This window comes from Alosa sapidissima, chromosome 3 (genome assembly GCF_018492685.1).
Source record: "Alosa sapidissima isolate fAloSap1 chromosome 3, fAloSap1.pri, whole genome shotgun sequence".
Classification (NCBI taxonomy): domain Eukaryota; kingdom Metazoa; phylum Chordata; class Actinopteri; order Clupeiformes; family Clupeidae; genus Alosa; species Alosa sapidissima.
This window is the reverse complement of record NC_055959.1, coordinates 33,048,934-33,070,366: the sequence shown is the minus strand read 5'-3', so window position 1 is coordinate 33,070,366 and position 21,433 is coordinate 33,048,934. Positions and strand designations below refer to the sequence as shown.

At 40.4% G+C, this 21,433-nt stretch overlaps 2 long non-coding RNA genes across 2 annotated transcripts; one reads left to right on the top strand and one right to left on the bottom strand.

Moving 5' to 3' along the window:
* Nucleotides 1–1,560: 1,560 nt before the first annotated feature.
* LOC121705283 lies at nt 1,561–18,219 on the bottom strand. The gene is made up of 3 exons (XR_006030750.1): nt 18,184–18,219; nt 17,738–17,742; nt 1,561–1,655 (listed from the first exon to the last, which is right to left on the bottom strand). It is a non-coding gene; the product is annotated as an uncharacterized LOC121705283 (long non-coding RNA).
* Nucleotides 1,627–2,009, top strand: LOC121705282. Its single transcript, XR_006030749.1, has 2 exons — nt 1,627–1,718; nt 1,852–2,009. It is a non-coding gene; the product is annotated as an uncharacterized LOC121705282 (long non-coding RNA).
* Nucleotides 18,220–21,433: the final 3,214 nt, after the last annotated feature.

Here is a 21,433-nt window from a genome sequence, read left to right as displayed (position 1 = left end):
CTTCCTTTTCTTTTGTTCAGAAGAAAATCAGCCTCACTATGAGTCTGAGACTGAGGAAAATGAAACAGAGGAGATGGATAAAGGGACTCAACGGAAATCAAATGGAAAAATTCTACCCAGAGTGGCGATAATGTCCCCGCTTCAATATTTCAGGGAGTTCTTCTCCAAGGAGATACTTGAAGTAATAGCACAGGAATCCAATTTATATGCCATTCAGAAAAACCCAAGCAAGCCTCTCCACCTGACGGTTGATGAATTGGAACAGTTCCTAGGCACTGTGGTATATATGTCCGTGTTTGGTTTGCCAGCAAGTCGGATGTATTGGAATAAAGCTACCAGAGTTTCCCAAGTGGCTGATACGATGACGCTAAATAGATGGGAAGCCATCAAGCACGCCTTGCACTTCAACGATAATCAGCAACAAGAGGACGATGACCCACTTTATAAAATCCGTCCTTTGGTCAGTCACCTGACATCCAAGCTGGCATCAATCCCCATGACCTAAAAGCTATCCATTGATGAGCAGATGGTGCCCTTCAAAGGAAGGCACAGGTTGAAGATGTACCTGCCATCAAAACCCAAGAAATGGGGTTACAAGATCCTCATCTTGGCTGGGTCAGATGGAGTGCCATACAACATGGAGATCTACACAGGGAGAGTAGACCAACCACCTGAGCTCAAAGATGTTGGAGCTAGTGGGAATGTAGTTCTACGCCTGGCCCAGCCAATTCCCAAGAAGGAGAACTACAAGCTCTACTTCGACAACTGGTTTACCGGTGTCCCCCTTGTCCTCACACTGGCAGAGCAGGGTATCTGTTGCACTGGCACAGTTCGAGCGAACCGTTTACCAGGGGTAGGCCTTAAAAGTGACAAAGACCTGCAGAAAGAGGGATGAGGATCATTTGTGGAGAAGGTGGCCCATGTCGGAGGCACCACCTTGCACGCCGTAAAGTGGTACGACAACAGGTCTGTGACCCTTCTCAGCGACCATGTTGGAGCTCACCCTGTCACGGAGGTTCAAAGGTATACTATGGCTTTCTATTGTCATATCATGTCAAATGAATAAATACACATATGAATAAGTAAGTAAATAGATAAATAAATAAATATGTACATAAATAAATATATTGTTTTTTCAGGTGGGATCGCAAGCTGAAAAAATACATTAGTGTGCCCCGTCCTGCCATAGTGCAGAAATACAATAAGAGTATGGGTGGGGTGGACCTGCTGGATTCACTGATCGCCCTCTACCACACCAAGGTCAAGGCCAAAAAGTGGTACCTCCAGCTGGTTTTCCACTTCCTGGACATGGTGGCAGCTACCGCCTGGCTACTCTACCGGAGGGATTGTGTGGCCAGTGGTCTGACCAAAAAAGACCAAATGAAGCTTTACACCTTCAAATCTTACATTGCAGAGGGTCTCTGCAAAACTGGAAAAAGTGGGGAGAGGAAAAGAGGCCGCCCGTCCATTACTGGAGCAGATGAGGAGATGAGGAAGAGAGGACGCCCAGCTCCCCATTCCTGTGCCAGATGTCCGCCTGGATCAAACTTCTCACTGGCTCATTATGACCGGAGAAAAGGGGCGATGCAGGGTACCAGGGTGTAATGGTACACCAAAAGCTATGTGCCGGAAATGCAATGTCCATCTATGCTTTACTACCAATCGCAACTGCTTCCTGAAGTTCCACACAGAATAAACAAATCAGATCTCTGAATCAGGTGCGTAAGATACTTGAAAGTTCAGGGGTCAGTTGTATGTTCATATACTGTACGTATGTGTGTATAAAAGCAAATATAACTGTTTGTATCAATGTAAGTGGTTAAAATTATGTTTCATTATTCCTCTGTTTAGGAAAGGGTGTATGACTGAAGTGCGAGCAGGCGAAGAGGGACCAGATGAAATGTCACCTCATAAATAGATTTATTATGGCTATTTTTAATGTTGGCCAGTTGTTCTCTAATAGTCAATATGTTTGTAATGTGTTATTTGTTCACTGGATTGATTAAAATAGTTAAAAATATCAATAACATTGTGTGTAGTTTCCTTGTTTGACTAATATTACTTATTCTAGAAAACCTTGACATTTCTTTACCTTTAACGCACAGTGTTGCCTCAAAGCAACATACCAATATCTGAAATATATATTTAATAAATAAATATATATATATATATATATATGGAAAAAACGAATATATATATATATATATATATATATATATATTCTGGACCTGAATGCCTGCCGTAGTTACAGCTGTGCAGCCCCACGATTTGTCAAACTCAAACGCATTTAGAATGTATCCCTTCTGCTAAAGTCTTATTTTCGTGCCTTGTCTCACAACGCAACTGTCATCAGCAGATGTCAGCAAAATAACATCCTTGTTGAAGGTCTTATTTGACGGCATTGATCTTAAAATATATATAAAAATAAAATAGAACGTCAACATACTTAAGACAGCATGACAAAAACGAACATTAAAGAAGCACTATGCAGGTCTGGTTATTCCTTCGCTGTTTCTGGGTTTTCGCCGAATTTGGGCTCACATTTTTCACTACACAGCTCCCATTGCAGCTTCGGTAGCAAGTGACTGTTATGCTAATCCCCCACTAGCTAGCGAGCTAGCCATCAAGAAACCAAGCTAAACACATACAGGGCTCACAATAAAACGGTCGAGCAAACACATTGTTCAAGAGACTATCAAACCACATTACAAAGACGAAGTTCACCCAAGGGTAGGCTACTTACAATTTCAACAGCAACAAAGCCAAGTCGGCGTCCATTTTGCAGTCTTCTTCGAAACTACAATCAAACTACATTTTCGAGGCGGGATTGGATACTTCCGCTGAGACACATCCGGATTTATTCGGACTGGGTTCAGAAAGTTGCATATTCGTTTTTTCCACGGAGAAGTGATGGGGGAGACGAAGCACCTACCAAACGACCCAGAAAGTGTTGTAGAACTATCAGAACGACTCTCAACCTGCATAAATAAGGTAATTTTTGATAAATGTGTTGAATAGTGCTTCTTTAAAGAGTGCCCTGAGCAGCAAACATAGGAATGCATTATATGCTACATGATATACTTTTGCGATTTGATAGCTAACAATGCTAGCTAAGTGTAACCAAATTGAGACTGCCCACCTTTTTCAATGGCACTCCTGTGTTTTTTATGTTTCAAAACGTAATTATTTGGAAAATGTAATATTTCGAATCAACGAGTTCCGCTCAATTACTCTTTTCCTAGACAACATTTAACCTGAATATTAATGGCAGAGAGACTGAGTTATCATCCAGTTATTATGAATAGACTTCCGGAGGCAATGGAAATTACAATGAACCCGCATCCAGACTTCTGGGTCCACTGAAATGCCTTCCTGTTGCACTGAAAAAATCTCTCCCTCTCTGACACTCTACTCATCCCCCACCCCTCTCTCTCACTCTCTCTTTCTCAGACACTCTATGCCCCCCCCCCCTCTCTCTTCTTAGCCACTCTACTCCCTCCACTCTCTCTTTCTTTCTCACAACATAAACTGAAGGAGTATGTGTCCATGGAGATAGTGCAGTGGAATGTTACGGTATATATCAGCATGTGTGCAGTGGAATGTTACGGTATATATCAGTATGTGTCCATGGAGATAGTGCAGTGGAATGTTACGGTATATATCAGTATGTGTCCGTGGAGATAGTACAGTGGAATGTTACGGTATATTGACCCTTTCAAGAGAGTTCCATTATCATGTGAGCGACCGAGGCAGCCAGCCCACCAACTGGGATGTAAGCTTGGGGTTGTAGGTGGAAAAGGAGGTGCAGGAGAGGTTTTCAGCAGTGCAAGACTATTTATTAAATAACCAAAAAAACTTGCAGGAATAGCAATAGGCTATTATTTAACAAAAAAAAACACTTTTAAACAAACCAAAAATAAGTTCAGTATTCCAGTTCAGTAATCCAGATTTACACAAGAGCATGAAGCTAAATCTCTGCCTCACAACAGGAGAGCTGCTCTCTCTTTGCTCTCTAGGGGAACTGAGCTACCCCTCTTAAATAAGCCTACCAATTGGCCTAAATTAGCCCAAATGAGGATATTGGCTCGAACCACCCAAATAGGTAACCACTTTCACTGAACATTCACTATTAACAAAATAACTAACTATTACAAATATATACAAAATGACAATGGTGAAATATTACTACAAAAATACATGTTAATTACCATAACCAATATTCCCCACATACATAATAATAACAAGAAGACAAACAGACAAGGCAAACACCCCTGTATCATAATGCCCCACTCCCTCCCCCTGTGGGATGTTGGTTAAAGCACTGTCCCAACGCGAAGCGCGCTTCCGCAATGGGACAGTGGCTGGGAAGCCGGAGCACCAGGAAGTGTTGTGAGTATGGTGAATGTTAACCGGTTTACAGGCGTACAGGCGAATGCAAATGGTAAATGGAATGGCAGTGGGTACCTCACTATGTGTTTAAGTTACCGGGGACAAAGAAAGACATTATTATAATTAACGCCGCTTTGGGCAAAACTAAAGAAAAATTGCGGCAGACCAAACATTTGGTCTGACGCATGAATGAACGCCAAACTAGTGGCAAAGCTCCCGACACCAACGATTAGACAAACTGTACACCAAACATACTTTACACAACATGAAACAATACTTCAAACAAACACACAACATCGTTTATGGTTACATGCTGCTATTCCGACATGCCGCTACTTAGACATTGGCGTCTAATTGTCGAAGTGGCGGCATTAACATTCATTTTCAAGCGTCCCACTACTGTGACACTTTTTTTTTCCATTGTCGGAGTAGCAACACTTGACCTTTTTTCAAACGTCCTGCCATTCCGACTCTAGGTCATTAACAGTGGCGTAGCCAGGAATTTTCAACGGAGTGGACTTTTGCGAAGTAGGCTAGGCCTAGGGTGGGCTTTTATTTTTTTTATTCCAATATGGGTAGGGTAGTATAGCCTAGGCCTACAGTAATCGTCCCAACTTTAAACAACACACGATTTCATCACAGCTCAGACGATTCATGGCAAAAAAAAAAAACAATAAAAGGCTACATTGATAAATAGCAGGGGCAACAGGATTGGATTCTGTAATAGCCTACGCATAAAAACTTCAACCGAAAGGTTAGTCGCGTCTCAAGGAGTCCAAGAGTGCGCCTCACACAAACCAGCTCCGTTGAACAATATTTTTCGTGTTTAAGAGCTAAAAAAAGTTGATTAGAGAGTCACATTTGAAATGTTGGGTAGCCTAAATTATATAGCCTATAGCGCGTGCATCTCAGAGGAAGAGATTTTGGAGAGAGAGGACTTAACCTGATGATTATTTGTGTCTGGTGGTAATTAGACTTGAGTATGGATACCTACGAATTGTTTTGAATAAAAAAAGATAAGACAACAAATGAAATGTGACCCTGTGAGGCGGAACCAGTCGTTTTGATAAAATTTACAAAATTAAGTTATTGTACTCACACGAACGGCCATAAACTAAGCTTCCAACAATATGTATATCGAGGGTATTGCAAATAGTATTGGGTGTTGGATATAGTCGCCGACCCACATTAGATGTGGATATTTGGAGCTAAGGATGGCCTTCAAGAAACAAGGTTATCGCAGTTGCTGTGAGACATACGGCCCTTTTCCAGTCTCTCTCAAAATCAAAACACACCCAATTCACGCTTGGACTTTACGATTATGTTTCTAAATGTTGGGACTAATGGACACTGAACTCTGGGGGTTATTTGAACGTTCGTTGTGAAGTGGTTTACTGTAAAAGGAGCTTTGGATATCCCGCCTGTCTTTGCACAATTATAGGGCCATGATAATGCATGCGCTAGCCTAAAGTCTAGAGAAAGCCTAAATAAATATGCAGACATGTTATGTGCAATTCAACAACTGCACATATAAAATATATACGCCTAGCCTACATTATTGTGTAGTAAATTGAGTTTATCCAACCTGCTGGCAAGCCAAAATGCGTTGCACATGGCTTTATCATTGTCCTCTAAAATGCAATATAAGCAACTATATCGCACATCCAGTGAACACCCTGATGGACACTGAACTCTGGGGGTTATTTGAACGTTCATTGAAGTGGTTTAGGCTACTGGAGCGTAAGAATTCCGCCCGTCTTTGCGCAATTGGCCATTGATTGAAGGCCATTAATTAATTAATATAGGTGGCCTGCACGCACAGAGTTTGTTTGATGCATGGAGTTTCCGACCGTTTTCCCCTGAGAGCTTAGAGAATAAAATGAGAGCTACCTGTGTTTTACATAATGTGTCACATTTATTCACATGGCCAGTTCAAAATCACCTAAGGTTTTGACTGAAATGTGTGCCGATATCAATTATTGGGAAAAAACATTGTTTAGTGGATGGCGGGTGGATTGTTGATGTAGCTGCAGGTGCAGATGACATGACTAAAGCTCATCCATGCATCTAGGATGTTGGAATTTGATAGGATACAGGAACTGCATCCGGAGATAAATTGAAAATGAGGATTGGTAGCCTAATGTCGGAATAGCGGTACTAAAAAAAATCGGAGTAGGGGCATGTCTAAATAGAGGCATGTCGTAATAATGGTATGTCGTAATAGAGGGTTGTCGTAATAACGGGATGTCGTAATAAAGAGTGAACCCCATCGTTTATAATCCAGGGAGATGTGGCGGGTGACTGTGCGTATGTTTGCATGTATGTGTGTGTGCGCAACCGAGTGGAGTCTCCCTCTCTCGCATTTCAAGTGCCGCACCGAAACGTCTTTAAAGTCCAATATAGGGAGAAGGGGGAAAGTTCAACTTCTTACATATCAGCATCATAGTTGGCCCCACAAGGCTTCCGTTTTAACATTCTATATGTTATCTTGATGCAGAGGAAGTAGATTGGGAACCAAATAGAACGTTCAAGCATTGTTTTTGTTTTTATTGTTGAAAGGGTCTATATCAGCATGTGTGTATCGGCCGATAAGCCGCTGCATTCGCCGATAGTTTCTCGGCGTTTGAATAACTTTCAAAGCATCTTTTAACTGTTTGACTTAGCTGAAATATTGCCGTACACTTTGAAGGTGGAAGGAAGTTTGTGGGTCCAAATAGAAAACACAAATGATAGATAGGTAGGCTACTTTTTTTAATGCTTAATGATCGTTTATAAAACTGCTTGTCATTGTATTTAGGGAGCTGCAAATAGCTAAGTTGTAGGTTATCCATATTCATGCGGTAGCTGTTACAAACACTGGTCATATGATTAAGTAGCCTAATGCCAACGTTGTTCCGTGGTATTTGTGGGAGTTTTATTCAGCGACCACCTGGCTGAGTGTTGGACGCATGTGGTGTGTGTGTGTGTGTCTCCCTCCCTCAATGCCTGTTCTATAAAACATGCTTGCCATTGTATTTAGGGAGCTGCAAATAGCTAAGTTGTAGGCTATCCGTATGCATTAGGGGTGTAAAGATTAACCGATACGTATCGGTATCCGTTTTTAACGTGTAAGATACGGCTACATCGATACGTGAAGCCCCGTATTGGAATAAAACTAAAATGAACCAGTCGTTATATCGATTTACTTGTTACGAATCGGTTCACAACCTTTTCTGCTCGCTCAGACTCTCATTTACGTTCCAAGCAGCGTGTTCATCCCACGTCCGGTTTTGAAACTATACGTGGCACGGAATTGTGGGTAATGCAGGCTACAGGTTTGTGGCTACATTCATTGCCCAAAGTTGTCAAATGACCTCATTACCCATACATCTACTGCAACTTAAGCACGTGACAACTCGCACTCGGTCGTTTGTTTTACAGTTTTTACTCTTTTGTTTTTCAAAATCCAGCGCGAAATTAAACACTAAACAGCAACGATAGTCTGTAGAGTATAGCCTTACGTTTGATGAAGGGATTTCCTTAATGTTAAATCATAATTTGGCCCTTGCTAAAACGATGCACAAATTATTAGCCAATTATTTTGTTCATATTCACTCAGACTTGTGGCATTATAGGTTTCTGCATTAGGTCTACCGTTAGAACAAAATAAACACAGAGAGTTCATTGATATGTAGGCCTATTTTATTCTTGTAGGCTATATGAGAAAAGGCCAAGAGTGTCTTAAGCACTGTTTTATTTTATTTCGGTATTGTCTAACCTCAACAAGGCTACAGCTCCATGAAAACAACCAGATATAACTATAAAATCTATAAAGTCTATAAAAAAATGTTGTATTTGGCTGCTGTGTTTGACTGAAATGTAGACTATTCTTTTTTCATTTCAATACAGTATATGAAACAAACCTGTTTAGATAATCATATTCACACATTTTTTTGCCTAATTGACAACCATGACCATGATGACTAATAATATAAAATGAATGTGCACCTTGAGCAAATGATAAAAAATCTTTCAGAATGCTTTCCATTCTTGATTCGATCGCAGTGATATCAGAGCTTTAATAATGAGAGACGTGTAGTTGAATATTAATTCGTGTTAACGTTTATCATGTACAAGACATACCGTACACGTACCGTGTATGCCTTACTTGTTTAGAGCCGTTTGCTAACGTTATCATTATCAATCCAGTTCAATGGTGGTTCGTCAGCTACCAAACAGAAGTTTGTGTATGCGTCTGGTCTGTCTCACTCAGTGGGACACACGCATCACAGCAATTTGAGTGTGCTGCGCTACCTGAAGGAGAGATTTTAAAACTTTGAGAGATACGTTTTTATACCTTTTGACGTTGATGCCGTTTAGAACAGAAACATCTGACACCACGTTATTTTCCTCTGCTGATTTATGTTCTGTGGTTGACAAATCTGGCAGCTTTTTTTTTTAGAAAAATATAGACATAGAAAAATTGAAACCATGCAGTCTAAAATGACAAATCAAGCACTTTATTTCAATAGCTACTGTACTTTTCAGGCTTATTGTTTTCTTAAATGATTTAAATGTGTTGACAAAGGACATTTTGTGATGACTTGAATTATGTCTTATAATATGTCAGCAAGCAATGCATCATCAAGGCTGTGTTGTAAGATGTTGATGAAAGCATTTTGCACAGTTAACCATATCCAGTGTACCCATCAATACGTTCAATAAATGTTCCTTTTTTAAATTGAGACATTTGTTATCATCATTAGTGTAATTATGTGTCATTTGTATGATGTAAATTGAGGGAGCAAAATAAAAGCAGTATCGGCTCAAGAAAATCGGCAGCCTGTATCGGTCATTGGCTAAGGCTGATGGAAAAAAATCGGTATCGGCACTAAAAAATCCATATCGGTCGATCCCTACAGTGGAATGCTATGGTATATATCAGTATGTGTCCATGGGGGTCATGCAAATGCTGAGCTGTTCAAGTGATTAACAGTGCAAAGGGTAAGAATTACTGTACAGTAAGTATTACAAAACATTATAAAACATACTAAACTATACAACTCACAGCGATCAAAACAGTGTGCAGCGAGACTTCTGTATCTGCAGAGGAAGAGTTTATGAGGGTCATAGGAGCAGCAGCTTTTGATAACAATATTTCCACCACACAGACACATAATGCTACTATATTGGAATAGTGGAAGCTGTTGAAGACGCACACACACACACACATATGGCAGGAGAGGGTAAAACCATTGAAACACACACACATATGGCAGGAGAGGGTGAAACCATTGAAACACACACACACACTCGTAAGGGGATAATTACTGTAAATGGCTTGTCATTGATTAGTCAATATTCTGAAAGATCATGTTGTTGTGTTCCGAAAGCCTCTACACGTCTCTGATGATTAAAGTTGTCACCTTCTCAAGAGGCCTGTAAAACAGCTAAGGATTTTTACACCAGAGATAAAACATTAATATGAAATTAAGATGAGCTATTTATTTCATTACACACAATGTCATAAATTACAGCAAATTAACAACTTCATTTCAAGTGCCATTAAATAGGTTGCTCTCTTTCATAAAAACACCAGTTCTCAACCGTCCGTAAATAGAATGCCATCTTTTATAAAAACACCAGGTCTCAACCTCGTAGAGGCCGCTGCTCAGTCTTTAAACACTACTTCTCCCCAGAGCATGTAACATGTAATTACCATTGTATAACAGAGCTATTCTTCCTCTAAAAAACACCTCACACAGAGGGCAGATGTGTGGATGTGCGCTCTGTTGGAAACCGTCATACTGTCATGGCAACAGACTGGAGATTCTGGACTGAATTTGTTCATTGAGTGAAATTGAAATGAACAAAGATCAGAGTCTAACACAAACAAACAAAAACGCTCCCAGACACTGCACACACACATGCAGGATACAGAACGCTCCCAGACACACCCGTATTCCCATACACACACACACACTCATGCAGGACACAGAACCCTTGCAGACACATTAGCATACAGAAAAGCAAGCATCAGCAATGCCTCAAATTTCTTGAATTTCTCCTTGGAGATCAATAAAGTATCTATCTATCTATCTAAATCAACAACAATTATCAGGCATCAGCAATGCGTCAAATCAACACCAATTATCAAGCATCAGCAATGCCTGAAATCCACACCAATTATCAAGCATCAGCAATGCCTCAAATCAACACCAATTATCTTGCATCTGTTCACGGTAACCAGTAGAGTTTCACAAACCATTACTAGAGAGGAATATAGAAGTCCTTATATAGCTCACACACAGTAACGTAAACACAAAAACTGAACTAATCACTGGATCAATGTGTAGCAGTAGTAATTAGGGCTTTGACTTTTGCCCAAAAATCATATTCGAAGTTTGTTTGTTTATTAATATTAAAATTGTCCCTGTTTGCTTTGATTGATAACTGAGGTGATTAAAATCAGAGGAAGGTTAAGTTTAAAATAAAAGTGTCTATTATGCAGTGGTGGAATGTAACGAAGTACAAATACTTCGTTACTGTACTTAAGTAAATTTTCCACATATTTGTACTTTACTTAAGTAAAATTTATAGTGCATACTTTTGACTTTTACTTAGTTACATTTTACAGCAATTATCTGTACTTTTACTCCGCTACATTTCTACAACACCATCGTTCCTTTTTACTATACATTTTATGATCAGTTTTTTTTTTCTCTCTGACAAACACGTTTGTTTTACCGGGGGGTTGCTACCAAAGATTCTGGAGCGCTACGTGCATTCTTAGAAACATAAGCTTCTAGTCTAGACCAGGCAAAGCGTGAGCTTGTAGCCATCTGCATTCGGTAGGCTATATTCACCAGACCTTGATGCCTTTCTCTGTCTGTTATCTGCAGCGTTAGGGCCTCCTCTCCGATGAGATTGCTATCCGCGGATCAGCGAAGTTACAGGCTATGCCCATGCTTCTGTCACACGTCTGATCATTTGCGGCACAAATGAATGGTAGACTATTAATGAACCGGTGGCCGGAAAAAACGTAACATTTTCCAGATTAGGAAATATTCCTTCATTGTGTGGGATTAAATAAAGATGCATAGCCTACAATTGGGGGTAACGTGAGCGCTCATTCAATGTCTATGCGTCTGCGCAAGTGAAACTGAACTTAATCATAAAGACACCTTTCTCAGCAACTTTTCTGTTCAATCAGCATAATTGGCATTACGATCCACCCGACGTTTCCCTTGTCTACCCCGTTAAACTTCAGGCTCTCGTGTTTTGCTGAATGATATTACTCAGCAGATCACCCTAGTAGATAACCAGAATTACAGTCTCTAGAATTGTAGGTCAGAATGTAAACTGGGCCCCAGATGGTAAGCACAATTGCATTAACTTAAAACTATCTAGTCGAGTCGAGTATAACCTAAAACTAGCTTAATTAAAATGCCACAGCCCATACTGATTTTTCCTTTTAGAATATAGATATTAAGAGAATAAATCATTATGCAAATACTTTTACTTTTAATACTTAAAGTACATTTAAAAGCAGGTACTTTTTACTTTTACTTAAGTAGGGTTGTCATTGTGGTACTTTTACTTTTACTAAAGTAAATATTTCTCTGTGTATTTGTACTTTTACTTAAGTACTGAGGTTCAATACTTCCTCCACCACTGCTATTATGTCTAGGCCTGTGTGTGAGCTCACAAAGCACGAACCAGCCAGGATGCTAACCTACAGGAGCCCAGATGACCAATAATAGCCTTGCTAATGAGCTCACGATTTTACTTCACCAGGCGTGAAAAAAACCTCGGAATCTGAATTGAAAACAACGTTTACAACCAAATACATTTATAGAAATTATCTCCATAGGCTACAGGTTAGAATATTAAGAGATCCCTAAAATTCGTTCGAATATCTTTCATTTTTAAAATAATCGAATTATATTCGAATAACGAAGTTCGGAGTCAAAGCCCTAGTAGTAATAGTATGTTTAAATTTGGTTACATTGTTTTTACACGGTAACAACTTTACAGAAGGGACTTTGAAATGAATGTATTAAATCATTTTTACACAGCGATTTTGGACATGAAAGACTTTGTTTTATCTAAAGCACCACAACCCTCTCAAGATGAAACTCTGGCCTTGAAGTGCACGTGTGTGTGTGTGTGTTGATGAAGAACTACCCTATTGCTCCACTGCTAAACATGAAGGTCACACAGTTCACCTCCTCCAGAGGCCCTCCAGATTGGGAACAGAGGAGTCTATTACTCCCCCCCCCCCACCAAACACACACACACCAGTCATAATCCCACTCATTGCTATTAATATTATGCAGATTATTATTCCAAAGTCCGTCACGTCTCTGATCGTATGGGTGGGAATGTGTGTGTGTGTTTGGGGGGGGACTCGACCCCGCACATGCAAATTGGAAGCCACTTATCCCCTTGCTCAGCTGAGGCTGTGTGTGTGTAGGCTACTGATGCACAGGCCATGTCATGCATGTGTGTGTGTGTGTTAAGGCGTGTTATCTGCACACAGCAGAGACACAATACAACCAAAGTGAAGTGTATGAGGGGCTGTGGAAGACATTATTCATACTGCCTCTCTCACATACATTCTCCTCCAACGTACATACATTCTAGTTTCTGTGCACGAGAGGATGTATGGGGAACTCTGTGATCACGTGGACACTTTATCAGGATTGTTGTCAGTTTTAAGATCTGCTAAAGACAGAGAAGCAATCAGGGCTGTGGAGTCCTTGTATGGATTTCTTAATTTTCTGGTTACTGCTCATGAAAATAGACAGAGAACAGAGTATTAAAATATACACATACTGATGCCACCTACTCTATTGAGACTCTAGAGAGACTAATAACAAATTCTTCACCTACTATCACTTGGAATGAACTGGCAGTCTATTGCCATCTGCTTTGAGATGAGCTCTCGCACCCTGTACAGGCACAGGCAACAGCTTGGTGTTCAGTCTCTAACATATACAACACTCTCAAATGAGAACTTAACCAGAGTTGTTCAAGAAGTTCTTCAGTCTACCACAAATGCAGGTGAGCAGTATGTGCATGGGAGCTTGAGGTCACGTGGATTACACATTCAAAGGTGGCACGTTAGACAAAGTCTGCAGGAAATTGACCCAATTGGACGGTCCTTCAGAAGACGCCGCACAAATACGCTGATGAATTTACAGTGTTCCAAGCCCCAATCAGTTATGGTAAGTTCCGACTTCAATTGGTATAAATATGCACTTTATCGTTAGTGTCCTGATAATTGTATTGCATTCTCAATTTTTATAGGTAGAGCTCAACAAATTAAAATATTATTCAAAAGTTAATTCAGAATTCTGAAAAATATGATCACGTAGGCCTATATGGCCTGATCGAGGCATGTGTTTTTGAGCCCTGCTTGCTGTTAGTAGCCTAGTAGTCTTGTAATCATAACTATTGATTATGATTTGGATTTGTTAGTTTTCTCCCTCATAAATCACATGTCTTTTAGGCACATTGATGGAAATCATAAGCTTGTGAGATGGAGGATGGTGTTCCATGACTGTGTAGATGGTTTCAGTCGAGCCATCAACTACCTTGCTTGCCTGGATAACAACAGGGCTTCCAGTGTTTTGTCACTCTTCATTGGAGTGATACAGACTTTTGGAATGCCATCTCGGGTCAGATGTGATCACGGAATGGAAAACACTGCTGTTGCCCGTTTCATGCTTTACAGGAGAGGCTTAAATAGTGTTATTACCGGCAGGTCTGACGGTACATAACCAAAGAATAGAAAGATTATGGGCAGAGCTAAATAGAGTTGTGTCTTTTCATTTTGCCAATCTTTTCAACTTTATGGAGGAACACGGTATATTAGATTCACTTAATGAGCTCCATTTATTTTGCCTTCATTATATTTATTTGCCACAAATTCAAAGGTCTGCCACAGAATTTCAAAACCAGTGCACTGTAAAACCCAGGAAGTTAACTTAACTCTAATTATTTGAGGAAACCGGATGCCTTGAACCATTTGAGTTTGGTAACTCATTTAAAATAAGTGTAAATAAGTCATTCAACTGAGTTATGAGTACATGTGTACTTTGTGTTGGGATAACTTACAGGAGTCAAGTAAACTATACTAATTTTATTTACCTAATTTCAACTCGAGTAAAATATTTGCTATCCACTTATTTCAATTAGGTCATTATGATAAGTAAGAATTACATAAGAATGAAATTAACTATCTGAACACTACCATTTCTGTTTGAGCAGTGACTAATATCAATAGAGTGAATGTACTACTCAATCCATTTAACAAAACTGATTGCCTTAAACGATTTAATTTACTGTAACCCATTAAAAATATGTATCAGGAGACAAAAATACATGAAATCCATTTATTATTTGGATAATTTGAATTTAAAGTATGTATTCACAAATCTCAGTTTTCCTCTTTAAAAAAAAAAAAAAAACCTGGTCTCAACCAGTTGATTCAATGACTGTAATTTCGCCTTCAGCTGATTCCTCCCATCATCAGCCAGTATGACTGTTGCCTGTAGGGGGCCACAGATTTGGAACAGGATTGATGATGGCCTCAAGGTGTTGCCCTCTATCTCCAACTTCAAAAGACAACTAAAAAACAATCTCTTACTAACCTATATCTAATATAAAACTGTTTTCCTCATGGACTACTGGGATGTATGTGTATGATTGTATGTGTATGTAATGTTGTATGTGATGCTTTGTGTATGTAATGTTAAGTATGTATGTTATGTTGTCACCATCTGGTCTCAGATGGTTACTATGAATATCATTGTTTGTACCACTACCCTTTCATGAACCATGGGCCCCCACCTATAAGCTTTTCTAGCTTCTTTGGGGGACCCATTCACTCTACCCGTCTGTCTTTGTACCCATACTGGTTTACTGTAATGTTTGAAGTGGTATTGTGAATAAACTCAAACTCAAACTAAATTCAGCAGCACAATCTGAATGAATTCAAAGAATCCCCACAATTGGCTGGGTACTGCAGGTGAAGTGCATAGATAAGGCCAAACAAATTGACAAGGGCATCTGCCCAAAATCTATGGGATTATACAAACAACCTTATCCTCGAGGATAATGGCTACCTGTTGAGCACGGAAAGGAACAAGCCCTGGTGTGTCCTCATCCGTGATTGCCAACAGCGCGACTGCTCCTCCTTGGTTCTCATTAAAGTCTTCTTCCTGAAAATGTTGCAAATACACATATTATACATGATTATCAAATACAAATACACTATTATTCATACAATTGTGAATGTGTGTGTGTGAGAGAATGAATTTGTATGTGAGAGGAGGAGGTAGACACTGTACGTGTGAGTGTTATGTGGCTTTGGGAGAGTGGCAGGAAAGGAATGCACAGGTGAAAATTATAGTGGAAAGCAAGTGAGGTCTGAGGCCTTTGTAAAATCAGAGCTGAGGGATATAGGCTATACCTTGCAACTTCTGAATATCTCGGAAGAGTCTTCCCGCAGGTAGAGCGACAAACCGAATAGTACTGCTGTTCTTGCAGCCTGAATATCATTTTTATCCTGTTGGACAGAAAAGGTATTTTGTGAATTTGTAGACAGTATGTAGTACATAAAAAATAACAGTGTAGATTAGTGCTTACATATTCCCTCAATTACAATTAAAGTGATGGTTCGGAGTAATTTCACCCTAGGGTCCTTTGCACCTTGACCTCGAGCCAAACACCCTCCCAGAAGCTGTTTTCCCTTGGTCGAACATTGGTCGAGTAGCGCTATCAGGCGAATACAGAAACGAATGGCTTCTGCAGGCGCTTATGGAACCAACAGAGTATCTCGTAAACTGCCCCACTAATAATGCCCTGAATGGTACGAAACTTCTACAGTAGTACAAATATGTTCTGTACTCATAAAACGAGGCATTGTAAAGTTTGTAAGTACACCAGGAGTTTATTTAAATAACACTTGCCTGATGGCTTCTCCTCTGCTGCTATCTACCCGTTGTGCCGAAGTTACTTCCGTGATTTGGGAAAAGCGATGCATAAGGATGTAGATCCAGGAATGCACAAATATTTTGTTCTTAGTACCAGTTTGCAACAATTATTAGTTAACACTAAGTTGTAAACACTTCAGAAAAAATATTAAAAACTGGATATTCCAAAAAACATTTATGTATTCACAGTACACAAGATTCACCAAATGTTAACAACGCAGTGTCTTGTATAGCCTACTTATGTTTCTCACCATGTAAAATCCTGCTGAATGCTACAAAAAGATAACGTTCAGTTTTCTCGCCACATTCTCAAAATACCATGCTGTGCAAATCAAATTTTCCGATCTTTCCACAGTGTGCTGTCGTCTGTTACAGACTAGTCAAAACAAACTGTCTACATCGAGACACATGTCATAGCACTCACATGTTCACGTTAAAGTTGCTAGCTAGCTATCCGACCAACTATTGCTAGTCAGCTAAGGTTGGCAAGACAAAAAAGAAAGCATGTAGCGGTAAAAAAAAAAGTTCAGACATAACACAAGTACTATTGTTTGTTTTACTCACCTTTTCCTGCCTCTGGTGGCCCAGGTCCCAAAATGCTGGGCAGTTTCATATCTCATTGATCTCGGTTCTTGGCGAGAGTTGCTTGCAATGGAACAATGGAGCGACTGATTTTAGGTATGCTCAGACCCCAGGTACTCCATGCACTAGACCCGTTACAGTTTGCATATCAGGAGAAAGTGGGCGTGGACGATGCCATCACTTATCTTTTACACAGGACAGATTCTCACCTAGACAAGGGGAAAAGTTCTGTGAGAATCATGTTCTTTGATTTCTCAAGTGCTTTTAACACCATCCAACCCCTCAGACTGGGAGACAAGCTCTTGCAGATGGTTGTGGACGCTCACCTGGTAACCTGGATTACAAATTACCTGACCGAGCGACCACAGTTCGTCAGACTGAAGAACTGCCTCTATGACACTGTGATCAGCAGCACCGGAGCGCCACAGGGAACTGTGCTCTCTCCAGTCCTGTTCACCCTGTACACATCTGACTTCTGCTACAACACCGAGTCATGCCACATGCAGAAGTTTTCTGATGATACTGCAATTGTGGGGTGTATCAGGGACGAGCAAGAGGAGGAGTACAGGAGCCTGGTGGAGGACTTTGTGCAGTGGTGCAAATTCAATCACCTTCAACTAAACACTTCAAAGACCAAGGAGATGGTGGAGGATGTCCGCAGGTCTAAGCCCGCTCGGCTACCAGTCTCCATTGATGGGGTCAATGTGGAGGTGGTAAGCCTGGCTGCGGTCAGGCTTCTGCTCCAATACTGAATGAATGAATGGCTATAACCCTATTACCTCAACCTGTTCTTGCACTGAAATAGTTTTTTATTTTACCTTGTCTACATTATACTTTACTCTCCTATTTGTCTATATTATTTATGCTGGTCTCTAGACCTTACTCTTGCACTAATGTTGGACTACTTTTTGCACCTTCACCATGACACTCACTCTCTTGAGCACCTTGCCATGCACACCTAACTAAGGACTATGGTTGGACTTCTGTTTGCACCTACACCATGACACTCACTCCCTTTAGCACCTTACCAGTCCCGGCCCTGTCACTACAAGCGTCTTATGCTTGATCACCCTCAAGCACATTGGACTTTCTTAATTTAATTTATATAGTGTATTTAGTATTTAGTTTTGTTAGTTTTCTTATCTTCTACTGTCTTTATTGTACAGTGGAGTTTAGTTATATGTTTATACTTAAGTGCATGTTGTGTGTGATGTCTGTATGCTACTGAGACCCTTAAATTTCCCCTTGGGGATCAATAAAGTATCTATCTATCTATCTATCTATCTTCGGAAAAGGCTGTCCATGCGTCTTTCGACTGGTGTTTTTGTAGATCCTGTTCTTCTCGTCTGCTGAGCAGCTCATATGCTTGAAACTACTTGGGGTGACGCTAAAATAGTTTGCAAAATGCCGGAGGACCCATCAGGACCTTTTCAGCCAATCAGAACACATCAGGACCTTTTCAGCCAATCACGTTGTGTTAAATGGCTGGCCATCCGTTTCCACTATACTACTTCCGTTTCCCCTATACTTTCTCACACACACATACATACTTTCTCACACACATACATACATTCTTCTCTCATAGGCACATATTCTCTTTAGAGTTAAAACTATGAATGTATATGAAAGGAAAATATGTGTATGTGAAAGTAATATATATGTATGTGAGATGTGTACAATATGTGTATACATGTATGTAAGAGTGCAAATACATGTATTTGAGAGGATAATGTATGTATGTGAGAGTAAAACATATGAATGTGAAAGGTGTAGAATATATGGATGTAAGAGTGAGAATGTATGTATGTGAGAGGAGAATGTATGTATGTGAGAATGAGAATGTATGTATGTGAGAGGAGAATGTACGTATGTGAGAGGGCCAGAGTGTGTGTGTCTGCATGTGTGTGTGTTTCTAAGAGGAGGCGGCAGGGCGCCCACTGATCAGGCAACCTTCACTCTGCATAAACACTTAACAAGTGACACACACCGTCACACTGCATGATCTCTCTTTCTCTCCATGTGTGTTTGTGTGTGTGTGTGAAGTACGGCGCAAACACCCTCCTAGGAATGTTACACATTGCAATGCTGCATCAGTGTGTGTGCTGTATTGAAGTACAATTTGTGTGTGTGTGTATCTGAAGCAAACCTCACACACATTGAACAGCTCTGAGGCAGTGGCACTCCTTACTGTGTGTGTGTGCGAAGTCTTCTGCAACACTCAGAGTGACACACAGCACTGTTCCGTTGCAACCCAGTGACTCTGGTGTGTGTGTGTGTGTTCCGTCGTAACCCCACGAGGTTGGAGTCCTGGTCTGATGATGTCATGTCTCCATTAACTAATGGCTGAGCTTTAGAGACCAGGGGGGACAGACCGCTCACTTGGGCACCTGCCATGTTCTCCTCATCACATACACACACACACACACTATCTCTCTCCCCTTCACACACACTAGAGCATCAATCTAATTGCACCACTGACCTGCACTATGTCTGAGTTGCTGTTGTGAGGCTATTGGCAGTCGTGGTGGATTGTAACAACATGAATTTACAATGATAACATTGCCGAGTGACTGCAATGATGATAACACTACCCAATGACTACACTGCACTGTATAAACCATCACACTTTGTAGTAAAGCATATGAGTATAGTAAGTGAGTCTTTATTTATAAAGCACATTATTATGCAAAGTGCAACCTAATGTGTGAATATGTAGGTAAAAAGCAGAATCAGACACACACTAAAAAGACACACGTTAGCTATACTGACCCTGGCTAAAAAGACACACGTTAGCTAAACTGACCCTGGCTAAAAAGACACACGTTAGCTATACTGACCCTGGCTAAAAAGAGACACGTTAGCTATACTGACCCTGGGTAAAAAGAGACACGCTAGCTACTACACTGACCCTGGGTAAAAAGAGACACGCTAGCTACTATACTGACCCTGGGTAAAAAGTAAATAGCCTAATCACATGTCACAGGGATGACGGTACCAGAGATGGGGACTCGAGTCTGAGATTTGGACTCGAGTTGCACAAACAGTGACTTCAGACTTGACTTGCGACTCCACCCAAAAAACTTCAGACTTTACTCGGACTCGAGCTTGGAGACTCGTCAAGTCATGCAATTAAATCTAGGTTTATTCATGTATTTCTATTTTCCTTTATTGGCGCATATATGGGGAAACGTTATGATGAGCTTCATGCCCCCTGCCCTTTGCCAAAATGTGCAACGTTACGCATGAGCTACAGTATGTGCGCGCACTCACCCTATGGCACTCGCATATCAAAAAATGCATTGATGATGGCGACATCAAGTCCTGCCCCGAGTTGTGCCTTTTGTCATCAGTTTTTCTTTCAATAACTTTGTAAACAGTTGCAGTAAGCAAACAGCTACATGCAAAGTGTGTGGTTCCAAGATAAATGATGCCGGAACAACAACGTCAAACTTCATCAGGCATCTCAAAACGCACCCAGATAGGTCAGTCACTTGCTAATTTGAAAGAGACGTTAAATTTAGCATATATCGTCACTGAATCAATCATTAATGACCTCATCATTTCATGCAACCTGCCACTGTCATTGATTAAAAAGCCCAGCTTCAGAAAATTCTTGTCAGTGGTAGAGAAAAAATATTGTCCAGTTAGTAGGTGCACTCACTGTGTAACAAGAAGACTGAATGAACTTGGGAGGACGTAAATGAGGATTACCAGGTTGATGTGGAATCCATCCAGTGCAGCTTCCGGCAAAAACGACTTCAGTGCTTTGCACATTCACTGCAGCTCGTTGTGCGAGATGGACTTAAAGATATAAAAGTTCTGAACAGCGCAATGGCAAAGGTGACAAAATTTTGCTCTTTACTGCATTCTACTTGTGGCCTTAAAGAGGCATTTGAAGCAGAGTATGGAGCCAACCGTAGCATCCCCTCTGCTGTAGTGACCAGATGGAACAGCACTCTGCGCTTATTATTGCTATTCTCCTTATTATAGTCTGACCAACATTTTAATTTGTTCCCTGTTAAATTTAAATAGGCTATTATATTGTTTTGTGTATGTCGCTTTGGACAAAATTGTATCTATAACCATAACATGCATTATGCCATTTATATAGCTAGAATAATACATGTTTCCAATGATATAATGTTTCTATTGTAGGCCACAAAATGTTATTTCACTCTGTTTTTAAGTGGGTAAGGCCACCATACATCCAATAAGTGCAAGCTTCGTGACCCAGGCCGTCAGTCTCCATGGCAAAACTCGTTTTTTTTTTTTCTAAAACTGCTTTTCCATGTTTCACCTGCATAAAAATATAGCATAAACACAGATATGTGTGCATTTACTTAGAATACATGGGGTTGCCTGGCCGGGAGGACAGCTCGATTTTACACTGTACTCGCGTCTATCGTCTGTTTTATTCATAGACTGGTTTTATTCAGTAATGACGCTTGTCGCAATATTGCGACATGGGCGGTTTTAATATA